The sequence below is a fragment of the Macrobrachium rosenbergii genome, chromosome 12 (genome assembly GCF_040412425.1).
Source record: "Macrobrachium rosenbergii isolate ZJJX-2024 chromosome 12, ASM4041242v1, whole genome shotgun sequence".
Lineage (NCBI taxonomy): Eukaryota > Metazoa > Arthropoda > Malacostraca > Decapoda > Palaemonidae > Macrobrachium > Macrobrachium rosenbergii.
Window position 1 is genome coordinate 30708165 of NC_089752.1, and position 12537 is coordinate 30720701.

General features: G+C 45.8%; 1 protein-coding gene and 1 long non-coding RNA gene across 2 annotated transcripts in view; both read left to right on the forward strand.

The window, feature by feature from the left end:
- Positions 1-12537, forward strand: part of LOC136844493 (zinc finger HIT domain-containing protein 1-like) — a 320239-nt gene that overhangs the window by 236162 nt on the left and 71540 nt on the right. The window lies entirely within an intron of this gene.
- Positions 8931-10344, forward strand: LOC136844211 (uncharacterized). Its single transcript, XR_010854765.1, has 2 exons — positions 8931-10004; positions 10226-10344. It is a non-coding gene; the product is annotated as an uncharacterized lncRNA (long non-coding RNA).

Below are 12537 nucleotides of genomic sequence, written 5' to 3' on the forward strand. Positions count from 1 at the left end.
CGCCCTCTCCAGGATCGAGCTCAATGCGGTGCAGCTCGGGATCAACTACAAGGACCTCGCCTGGGAGCAGACCACGGACCTAGAGACTCCAGCCTACCGCACCGCCATCACGTCCCTCAAATGGAAGGACGTGCCCCTCACCCCTGGGGGACCAAAATTGCTGTGCGACGTAAGCACCGGCCAGCCTCATCCTGTGGTACCCGCCTCCCACCGCTGTCTGGTGTTCGATGTCATCCACAGGCTGTCCCACCCCTCCGGCAGGACGACGGCCAAGTTGCTGGCAGAGAAGTTTTTCTGGCATGTTATGCAGAAGAACGTGACGGCCTGGGCGAGACAGTGCATCCGGTGCCAAACCAGCAAGATAGGGCGTCACACCGAGACAGGGGTGGGCGAGTTTCCCCAGCTGGGGAGGCAGTTTGGACACATGCATGTAGACATGGTAGGCCCCCTTGCCCCATCATGCGGGGCCAGATACCTCCTGATGATCGTCGACCGCTCAACCAGGTGGCCTGAGGCATGTGTGTGTGCCGAGGCCCTCCTCTCCAGCTGGATCAGCCGGTTCGGTGTCCCGGACCACATAACCACCAACAGGGGCCCAGCCTTCCTGTCTGAGCTGTGGTCCACCGAGGCACGCCTGCTGGGGACCTCTCACCACACCACCACTGCCTACAACCCCACAGCCAACGGATTGGTGGAGAGATTCCACAGGTCCCTGAAGGCTCCCTCATGGCCCGCTGCACCCCCGAGGATTGGAAGTACCAGCTACCTTGGGTCCTCCTCAGACTGAGAACCGCCCCCAGAGCCAACGGCAACCAGTCCACAGCAGAGAAAGTCTACGGGGAGCCCCTCGTAGTCCCGGGCAAACTCGTCACGGGGGATCATCACAACCCGTCAGTCCAGAGGCTCCGCGACATAGTCGGGAAGTTCGCCCCTGCCAGCGGACGTATACCGATAGTTCAGCAACCTTCACGCCTCCTGGCCTGTCCTCCACCACCCATGTCTTCGTCAGGAACGACGCCGTCCGCCCTCCACTAACCAGGCCCTACAAGGGGCCCTTCCACATGATCAAGAGGAATGACAAAGCATTCCACCTCGCCCTGCACGGGGAAGGACGACTGGGTGTCGGTCAACCATCTCAAGCCCACCCTGTTGGAGGAAGCAGCAGACGATACCACGCAGCGCCCTCCGCAAGAACCATCGCCTCCACAGCCAAGCCACCCCAAAAGGAGGTCGTGTGGCCGCCCCCGAAAGCAACCAGCCAGCGCCACAGCCAGCCGCTCCCACTCACACCGCACCCCCCAGCTGACTTCGCGGAGCCGCGGCACTCTCCAACGGCCCAGCAGATACCTAGTTTAATCAGACGTTACCCACGTCTTGGGGGGGAGTATTTGTAAAGTCCCCGCTGAGCAGGTTTTCTATGGTGAACCACCCTTTTTCTTCTATATCGCTCCTACAAGATCGGGTCAAGCAAAATTAGCTATATTTTTCCTGTGTAAATATGTATCTATTACTAACTCATTTGTATCTGTTTTCTTTGCACATGTGTTAGAATGTTGTTATGTCAATTCTTGTGAACTTACTTTTTACATTACTTGTATTTATCTATTGTAATTATTACCGAGAATAATTGACCTTGGGTCACCTAAATTCTATTGTATTCCTCTGTGTGAGATCCGCACGCCACTTTATTAGCGACCTGCGTTCTGAATAAACTAGCAGTACCTGTCCTCCTGCTCATTATTTTGCACCTCTTAGAAATTCACCATTTCCCTTCTTCTGTCACATGTACTTACAGTCATATCTTCATCTTACAACCTTCCATTGGCTCTAATTACCTTATTCCTACTAACTTTCCCTTTTCTTGCTTACAAAAATTTTTAATTTCTTCCGCTGTCTCAACGGTTTCTCTTTTCCGTCTTCACTCAACTCTCCTAACCATTCACGATTTCGCACCTATATTGATCCTTTTATTCTGACTTACTTCACCACTCTAAGCTTAAAAACTCTCAACAGCCATAAGATAAACACATCCTTGCTGAGCATAGTGTTTTACCCTTGTAATACATACTTACATATATATATATATATATATATATATATATATATATATATATATATATATATATATATATATATATATATATATATATATATATATATATATATATATATATATATTTTACGTTTTCCGTGGTTTTAGTTTGAAATATGCTCTGTGAGACAGGTAGCAACAATTTAAGGTAATTTAGCCTTGTGATTCTGACTTCGTGGTTACGGAAAACGTAAAAAGAGGAAAACAAAGGAGAATTTCATATGAGCATAGGGCTCTGGTTACTGAGGAAATATTACGTAAAACACGTGGGCACATTTAAAGTAGTGTATTTACATAAATGACATTAGTACGGGAAAGAGGAACTCAAGTAGATTGAATGAAACTGAATTCCAGCCACAGTCCGAAAGCTTCCACGAAATAGGATCCCTCTGAAATGAGAGATATGCACATTATACGCCAGTAATGAAAATAGACAAAAGAATAATGAATTCGAAGCTGCACTGAGGGTGCCAAAGGAGTAATAAAAATTAATACTGCCGATGCAAGAGGCACACGGACGATAGACAAGGGAGATTTCTGGCTCTCTTTAAGCAAATATTACGAGACAAAGCGTGACTGAAATGGGGCTCTTCAGGGCACATTACCTTAGCAGATTTTCGAGGGCGCGTGAGAAGGCAGTCCGTGGATGACTTGCGATTTCCGAGGACGAGTTTCTTCCATGTGGTGAGATGCAAGGGCTTCCGTAAAGGGGCAAGGCGATGGGGACTCCTCGAAACTCAAGCAATGGCGTGTGGGCCGAGGAATACGGTCGAAGGGCACGAGGAGAAGTATACTGGAAAGGGCCACGTGGTTAGGATGCAAAGGGCATCGATGGGGCCAGGTGTTGAGGACGTCTTCATTCCATATCTTCCAGCCCGTGTGTGTGTCGAGAACTCGTGGGTTTCTGCTTTTATCCCCTCTTATGGGGCAGGGTGCGTCCAACACAGATGTTTTGACTCATTGCCCTGCTGCCCGCAGGGGAGGTTTTGGCCTGTAGGAGAAACACCCAAGCCAGCTTACTTTTTGCCTCGAAGGAAAGATCTTTATCAAAAATGGGAGCGCCTTTAATCTTTTAAACCCTTGTTTTTAAGTCGATAGACAGATGGTCTATCGATCGGCCGACTGGCAGTAAATGAAACACAACAGAACAACCAACAACAACAAAGGAGGGGGGAGGCAGTTTGCTAGCGAATTCTTGCTAATCATAATAATATATATATATATATATATATATATATTATGATTAGCAAGAATTCGCTAGCAAATTACCTCCCCTCCTTTGTTGTTGTTGGTTGTTCATTTACTGCCAGCCGGCCGATCGATAGACCATCTGTCTATCGACTTAAAAACAAGGGTTAAAAGATTAAAGGCGCCCCATTTTTGATAAAGATCTTTCCTTCGAGGCAAAAGTAATCTGGCTTGGGCGTTTCTCCTACAGGCCAAAACCTCTGCGGGCAGCAGGTGCAATGAGTCAAAGCATCTGTGATGGACGCCCCCTGCCCCATAGGAGGATAAAGGCAAAAGCCCACGAGGTCTCACACACACGCTGGCTGGAAGATATGGAGTGAACTTGTGAAGACGTCCTCAACACCTGGCCCCACCGATGCCCTTTGCATCCTAACCACGTGGCCCTTCCCAAAGTATACTTTTCCTCGTGCCCTTCGACCGTATTCCTCGAGCCCACACGCCATTGCTTGGAGTTCCGAGGAGTCCCCATCGCCTTGCCCCTTTACGGAAGCCCTTGCATCTCACCACGTCAAGAAACTCGCCGGAAATCGCAAGTCATCCACGGACTGCCTTCTACGCCCTCGGAAAATCTGCTAAGGTAAAGTGCCCTGAAGAGCCCCATTTCAGTCACGCTTTTGTCTCGTAATATTTTCTTAAAGAGAAAGCCAGAAATCTCCCTTGTCTAATGTCCGTGCGCCTCTTGCATCGGCAGTATTAATTCTTTATTACTCCTTTGGCACCCTCAGTGCAGCTTCGAATTCATTATTCTTTGTCTATTTTCATTACTGGCATATAATGTGCATATCTCTCATTTCAGAGGATCCTATCGTGGAAGCTTCTCGGGCTGTGGCTGGAATTCCCCAGTTTCATTCAATCTACTGAGTTCCTCTTTCCCCGCACTAATGTCATTTATGTAAATACACTACTTTAAATGTGCCCACGTGTTTTACGTAATATTTCCCTCAGTAACCAGAGCCCTATGCTCATATGAAATTCTCCTTTGTTTTCCTCTTTTTTTACGTTTTCCCGTACCCACGAAGTCAGAATCACAAGGCTAAATTAACTTAAACTGTTGCTACCTGTCTCACAGAGCATATTTCAAACTAAAACCACGGAAAAACGTAAAAATGGCGACCTGGCCATAGATCTCGTTTTGCAGTTGCAGTTCCCCTAGCATTTGCAACTTGCCAGATCAGCTATTAGCAAAGCTAAGCTGGGTACGAGACAATTACGAACCTTATGTGTAAAACCAGCACACAGATCCAGAAAATTCCACGTAAGTAATATGTTAATCTTAGCAAAACCTTTTTACAATCGTGACTGTTCCTAGGAATTAGAAATAGGGACGCATGTATTCACTGAGAGAAAAGAACCGCCGTATTAGATTCGTTAATGCATGCCTTTCAGGATAGGTAGTTAGGAAATAACCAGTGCTAACCATCCTTTGCTTCGAGGAATAGTGCGAAAATTCCTCTGTGTTAAAATCCTTGCCATATTCTTGCTTCGAGGAAGAGTGCGAAAGAAATTCCTCTGTGATAACTTTTACTTCGCATTTCGAATTAGCGAACTGTTATTTAGGCGCGAATAAAATTCCCGTGGGACACGACGAAGTCAGCTTGCATTGCTGACAATTCTCTCAGCGTAGTTAGAATTCGAGTTAGGTGTTAGGAAAGCGAAATTTAAACTCCGCTTATAGGGAAAATTACTAGGCCGTTGTACTGTTATCCTCTCAGACGACTGGGAAATTCTCCGAATCCCAGACGGTATATAAATATACTGGGTTCATTCACCCAGAATCTAAAAATACCTCCGGTGTTGGCCAAACGACCTGCACCCCCACCCCGCCCATGCCCGCGTGTGTAGCATTTTTTTTCTTCCCCATTCATTTCCCAGCAAACATTTTTCTTTGGGTTTCCCGTTAGTAATTTCTAAGTCCTAAGGGACGAATCGTAATTCAAAGTCCTAAGTGACTCCTAAAATTCTACGTCGCACGTGACGAGGCGAAATTTCTCATTCCTGGGAACCCAAAATTAAGTCCTTTGAGACATTATATAGTGTAGTTCACACACATCTAAGCCCTTACGGGACTGATCATTCTAGTTCGTTAGAACAACTCCTTAACTTCACGCTACAGCCGGCCAAGTCCGGCGTGACAAAATCCAACTACGTCTTCCGAGACGCATATTAAAACTCGTTCGCCAAGAACAACCACGTCTTTCCAAGACACATCCAATTTTAACAAAGAGTCTTTTCAGACATATCCTATACCCATTATTCCAAGATGGCTAATACCAGAGCCCAACAAAACGAGGATTTCAAATTCTACATGTCCGCTGGGAAGGACATGGGACTATCGGGGCAAGATCTGAGAGCATGGGTTCAAGAGCGAGTGGACGATGCCAAGGCTGAGAGAGCAAGAGAACGTGAAGAGAGGGAGAGAGAACGTGAGGAGAGAGAGAGGGCAAGAATTGCCCAAGAGCAGGAGAAGGAGAGAGAACGTGAGGAGAGAGAGAGGGCAAGAATTGCCCAAGAGCAGGAGAAGGATAAAGAACGTGAGGAGAGAGAGAGGGCAAGAATTGCCCAAGAGCAGGAGAAGGAGAGAGAACGAATCGCTCAAGAACAACGAGAGGAGAGAGAACGTGAGGAGAGAGAGAGAGACAGAATCGCCCAAGAGAAAAGGGAGGAACGAGAATGGGAAGATCGAGAGCGACAGCGCGCCCACGAGCTCCAGATGCTAGAACGACAGCCCGCCACCCCCCCGCCCCCTGCCGCGGGGATGAGTGCCCTCAGCCAAGCTCACTCGTTCATGCCAAAATGGACCGAGTCCGAACCCGAAGTATGGCTTGAAAGGGCCGAACGAGTCCTGGAGTGCTGCGATCTCTCCCCGCGGAACTCTCCCTTGTTCTCACTAAATTCCTGGGCGGAAAGGCCCTCGTTGCCTACCACGCCCTTCCCGCAGACGATCGGGAAACTGGGAAGCCGTCGCCAAGCAGTTACTGGCGTGCGAGATTACCCCCGAGCGGTGGAGAGAGACGTTGGAGAAACAGCCCAGAGAAGCAGGCCAGACTTGGTCCGATTGGGCGTACCATTCGAGCGGGCGTTGACAAAGTGGCTCGATTCGAAGGCGCCACTAACACCGCCGAGGTACTCGAGCGGTTTAAATTCGAGCATTTCCTGCGCTACGCCCTCCTGCCCTCGCCACTCATATAGTGGAAAAAGCCCCAGCAACACTCACCGAGTGTTGCCGAATAGCAGACATGTGGGAAACTCACCACCCTCAAGAAGGATCCATGGGGCGGAAGATAAATCCCCCGTCCCTCCTCGGAGGTTCAAATTCCCACAAAAATGGGAACTGGGCAAGCCCCTAACTTGCCATTATTGCAAGAAAACGGGGCATTCCTCCGAACAGTGCCGGAACAAGAAACCGGCTCCTCTCTCCCCGGAAAACTGACAAATAACTCGCCTCGCCCTCCACAGGGGCAGCGCGGAAAGACTTTAGCCAGACCTTTTGCACGGCGTGCAAGGTCTATGGCCATTCTCCGCATGGGCGAAATGCCCACGCAATAATAAAGTAAATACTCCCACCGTCGCCTTGGCCGTCACAGATCCCACATCATTAGGCCCTCCCGCCAAAGGGCCTGTATACGTGGCCCCTCCACGAGGTAGCCAGCCCGCGCGCCGAGTCACTGCATTCGAGGACTCTGGCGCACAAATCTCCCTCATCCGAAGGGACAGAGTTCCCCTACGGAGCTATCGTCAATAGACGAAGACTCGTCACGATCGAGGAATAAATCAATTTAAAATGATACTCCCTACGGTCCAATTGAGAGTCTCACGACCTCACCAATCCAAAATTTGCAATCTTGCAGTAGCAAGCCATCTCCCGGAGGCTATGACGTCATCCTGGGACAGGACTTTCAGTCCCCACCGAAATCACGACAATCTAGGGGTCCCCATTCCCCGAATCATTCCGCGGGAGCGAGTAATCCTCCCCCGCTTCTCCCTCAGCCAAGACTGGCGCCCCTTGGGTACCAGGAGGACGTGCAGTCCCCACCAGTGCCACCTGAGTACGATGTACAGTGGCCCCCTCGATCGGTTCTCGATCCACTTCCAGTGTCCGGCCCTGCCTCAGTGCCAGTGCCAGGGCCCCAATCAGATCTCCCTTCAGGAGATGCCAAATTCCTGCCGGTGCCACTTGCATGCCCCGAGCAGGGCCAAGCTTCGTCCGTCCTGACCGACGAGCCCAAGAAACCTCTGATAGCGCCTGACTCTGCCCTAGTGCCAGCGCCAGAGCGCTACGCCGATCTCCATTCACGGGATCCAACTCAGGACCCCTCTCTTCCCCGGCCTGGCACCGCTACCAGCGTCGGTCAGAGAGACGGTTCCTCCCGACCACCGCGGAAGCTCACCTGCAGGTGCGGCCTCGCAACCCGTGCCTGAGCTGGTCATCGATACCTGCAAGCCGCTCACGCCACCCCGACCGCCTCCTCTCTGCCTCAGTCCGTCGCCGACGCAATTGCAAGTCAGGATTCTGCCATATCTCACTTGGCCGATGAACTACAAGAGCCGCGACGGATCATGGTAGAACCCGCGACGGAACACTCCTGCGTCAGCTGTCGCATCAGCAGGCCCAGGTGGTACTCCGTGCCGCCCTCCGGTCGCGGGCCCTCCGCTTCCCGGCCGAGGACGACTGTCCCATTAAGAAAGACTCGAGGCGAAATTACCACGGGCGTGGGACATTCCAGGTAATTTACAAAGAGCTCTAGAGCTCCCCTGGCACCTGTGCCACCATTTCATTTTTCGAAGGTCTTGGCACCCCTAATCCAGAAGGGGATGTCAGACCCTCCTCTATCTTCTTCCGTTCCTCAGGAACTTCTATCTCTTATCACCTTCTATTAATCTTCCCTTAAATTATCCCCACAAGAGGCAATTAAATACGGGATACCATTCCCCACACAATGTATAAATCATTAAGAATAACAGAGTGAGAAGTGGCACGCCCTTGCGCCCATACCTTGGCACCGGGCGTGCGTGTCAGCCCCTCCTGAAGGAGTCGCGCCCTACGGGTGCACTTTTCTCGCCCTGGGACTGAAAGGATAGTCCGGGCCGTAATTTATAGGCGTAGCACGAGAAATTCCCGCCTAACCCAATAAAACCCTCCCTCTTTTTCCCTTAGCTCTTCTGCCAATATCATTTACTTTCTTTTAGTCATTTAGTTATCTTTATTTTAATGAATCGCGAGTCATAAACTCTTGCCCTTGTGATTTAAATGCCCCTTTTGTAAGCTCTGAGGGACGTGTCCCGCCTTTCATATGCGGTCAAGTTTCATTCGTAATGTCTTGGTAATTTTCCTTTTGTTATTATTATCCCTTTTCCCCTTCCATTTCCTTCCAAGATCTCTGTTTGTCCTACCCCACATCTTTTGTCTGCTCGCCCCGTCATAACATTGAGTAGGCAGTGGACGATAAAATTAGCGTAGTTTAAGGTTAGCGAATTAAAACCTCGCGAATACTCTCGCCCGCATACGGCTGTCAAAATCCGTGTGGGGCCGGCTAAACAAAAAGTACGTTAAAACGAAGATAAATTATCAATGCGAATATGTATAGTCATTACAGTATCGCGTAAAAGGGGATGTCATTTACAAAAATAAACGCTGTTTTTCATTTACACAGCCTCTTCAAGGCAGATTGTACTAACCGCATGCATTTTATCTAAAATTAAGTAACCGTGTATTTTAATTCTTGAACAATAACCATTTCTTTTCATTTGTTGGCCATAGCCTCATATACGTGGTCCTATAATCTTAATTAATTCACAATTGTTCGAGTCACTTTATAAAGTTACAGTGGGTAACCAAATCTAAAGTAATTATTCTTTTGCAAGTGTTTAAATCACTTTGCGTTCTGTTAACGAAAATTGTCCCAATGTGTTATTAAAAGTAATGTCTCAGCTTCATAAAACCCTTAGGAGTAAAGTTCATTGCAAGGCAGAATGTAGAGTAACGTAAAGCATTTGCCGCTCATTCTTGAATATCGATGTACACACCCGAAGGAGGTATGTACATCATCTTGTATGGGGAGGTATTATGATTAGCAAGAATTCGCTAGCAAATTACCTCCCCCTCCTTTGTTGTTGTTGGTTGTTCATTTACTGCCAGCCGGCCGATCGATAGACCATCTGTCTATCGACTTAAAAACAAGGGTTAAAAGATTAAAGGCGCTCCCATTTTTGATAAAGATCTTTCCTTCGAGGCAAAAGTAATCTGGCTTGGGCGTTTCTCCTACAGGCCAAAACCTCCCCTGCGGGCAGCAGGTGCAATGAGTCAAAGCATCTGTGATGGACGCCCCCCTGCCCCATAGGAGGGGATAAAAGGCAAAAGCCCACGAGGTCTCACACACACGCGGGCTGGAAGATATGGAGTGAACTTGTGAAGACGTCCTCAACACCTGGCCCCACCGATGCCCTTGCATCCTAACCACGTGGCCCTTCCCAAAGTATACTTTTCCTCGTGCCCTTCGACCGTATTCCTCGAGCCCACACGCCATTGCTTGGAGTTCCGAGGAGTCCCCATCGCCTTGCCCCTTTACGGAAGCCCTTGCATCTCACCACGTCGAAGAAACTCGCCCTCGGAAATCGCAAGTCATCCACGGACTGCCTTCTACGCGCCCTCGGAAAATCTGCTAAGGTAAAGTGCCCTGGAAGAGCCCCATTTCAGTCACGCTTTTGTCTCGTAATATTTTCTTAAAGAGAAAGCCAGAAATCTCCCTTGTCTAATGTCCGTGCGCCTCTTGCATCGGCAGTATTAATTCTTTATTACTCCTTTGGCACCCTCAGTGCAGCTTCGAATTCATTATTCTTTTGTCTATTTTCATTACTGGCGTATAATGTGCATATCTCTCATTTCAGAGGGATCCTATCGTGGAAGCTTCTCGGGCTGTGGCTGGAATTCCCCAGTTTCATTCAATCTACTGAGTTCCTCTTTCCCGTACTAATGTCATTTATGTAAATACACTACTTTAAATGTGCCCACGTGTTTTACGTAATATTTCCCTCAGTAACCAGAGCCCTATGCTCATATGAAATTCTCCTTTGTTTTCCTCTTTTTTTACGTTTTCCCGTACCCACGAAGTCAGAATCACAAGGCTAAATTAACTTAAACTGTTGCTACCTGTCTCACAGAGCATATTTCAAACTAAAACCACGGAAAAACGTAAAAATATATATATATATATATATATATATATATATATATATATATATATATATATATATATATATATATATATATATATATATATATATACATACATATATATATATATATATATATATATATATATATATATATATGTGTGTGTGTGTGTGTGTGTGTGTGTATATATATATAAATATATATATATATATATATATATATATATATATATATATAAATATATATATATATACAAATATATATATTATATATATATCTATATATATATATCATGTATATGTATTTGTAAATATATATATAAAATATATGTATGCATATATATATATGCACTATATATATATACACACATAAATAAGTTAAGTATACCTTAACCAGACCACTGAGCTGATTAACAGCTCTCCTAGGGCTGGCCTGAAGGATTAGATTTATTTTACGTGGCTAGGAACCAATTGGTTACCTAGCAACGGGACCTACAGTTATTGTGGAATCCGAACCACATTATAGCGAGAAATGAATTTCTATCGCCAGAAATGAATTCCTCCAATTCTTCATTGGCCGGCGGAGATTCGAACGCAGGGCCAGCAGAGTGCTAGCTGAGAACGGTACACCCGTCCAGTGAGGAACTATATACATACATATATATATATATATATATATATATATATATATATATATATATATATATATATATATATATATATATATATATATATATATATATATATATATATATACATATACATATATATATATATATATATATATTATATATGTGTGTGTGTGTGTGTGTGTGTGTGTGTGTGTGTGTATGTGTGTGTGTGTGTGTTGAGGTATTGGTCTGTATATCATGTTCGCATGTTGGCCAATTAACGTAAGAGCATTTTAATCTCAGGAATTTACTTCACTTCATAAATAAATTATAAATTATTATGTTAATAATTGTTGCTGAGAAATAAGTCCGATAAGGACTGTATTGAGTCTCTCTCTCTCTCTCTCTCTCTCTCTCTCTCTCTCTCTCTCTCTCTCTCTCTCTCTCTCTTCTCTTGCTGTTAATCAGCTTAGTGGTCTGCTTAAACTAAGGTACACTTAACTTTCTCTCTCTCTCTCTCTCTCTCTCTCTCTCTCTCTCTCTCTCTCTCTCTCTGCCCACACCCACTTCTATCTGTCGGTACGATGTTTATAACACATTCATCATTTGAAAGAGCCATGAATAACGTAATTGACTTTACTTCCCAATTTTTCACTTTAGATTCTGGTTTTCTTTGGTAGGGTGCCGAGTCAGCATTTTCGAATTTGACTGCAATTTGATGCAGAAATTCCATGTCCTCTCTTGTAGAATCTTTGGCGCTTTATTTATTTATATAAAGGAGCCGCCATGCTATGTTGGTCTCACAAAAGAAGAGAAACCCGGTTCTTCTTCTCCTCCTTGTTAATAGGATTTCAGTATTTTACTCAGACGAAAGAAGTCGTAATTGGCACTCCCTGAGGAGGGTAGAATTTTTCCCTCTGGCTCATGGAGGTGCCTTAAGTCCATGGTACAAGAAGGTGTATTTATCATTCATTATGTTATTTTTTATGCTTTTTCTTTGTCTGTTCAACGACTGAAAAATAATCTATGTTCTCTTGGTTTTGGTTGTAGTATTTATGCTTGAATATGTCTTGAAGTTCATAACCCCTCACTCTATTTGGGATTTGAATATTCTTATTGTCTATTGATTCATTGGAAATTGATCTCTTTATTTTGGTTTTGGTTTGAATAACTGTCCCAACAAACGACTTGAAGTTGATAGTCTTTCACCCTTTCTTTTTAGCATTTCGTTTTCTTGTTACAGTTTCAAATAAGACGATACAAACAAAAACAAGATAATCAAATGAAAGATTATGTAAATACTGCAGGCTTCTAGCTCTATAACCTCCTACGCTAGGTTGCATAACTGTCCAGAATAATTTCTTTGGGGCCGAATTACCCTCATGTACTATTAACAAGCAGCCCTTCCAATTACTT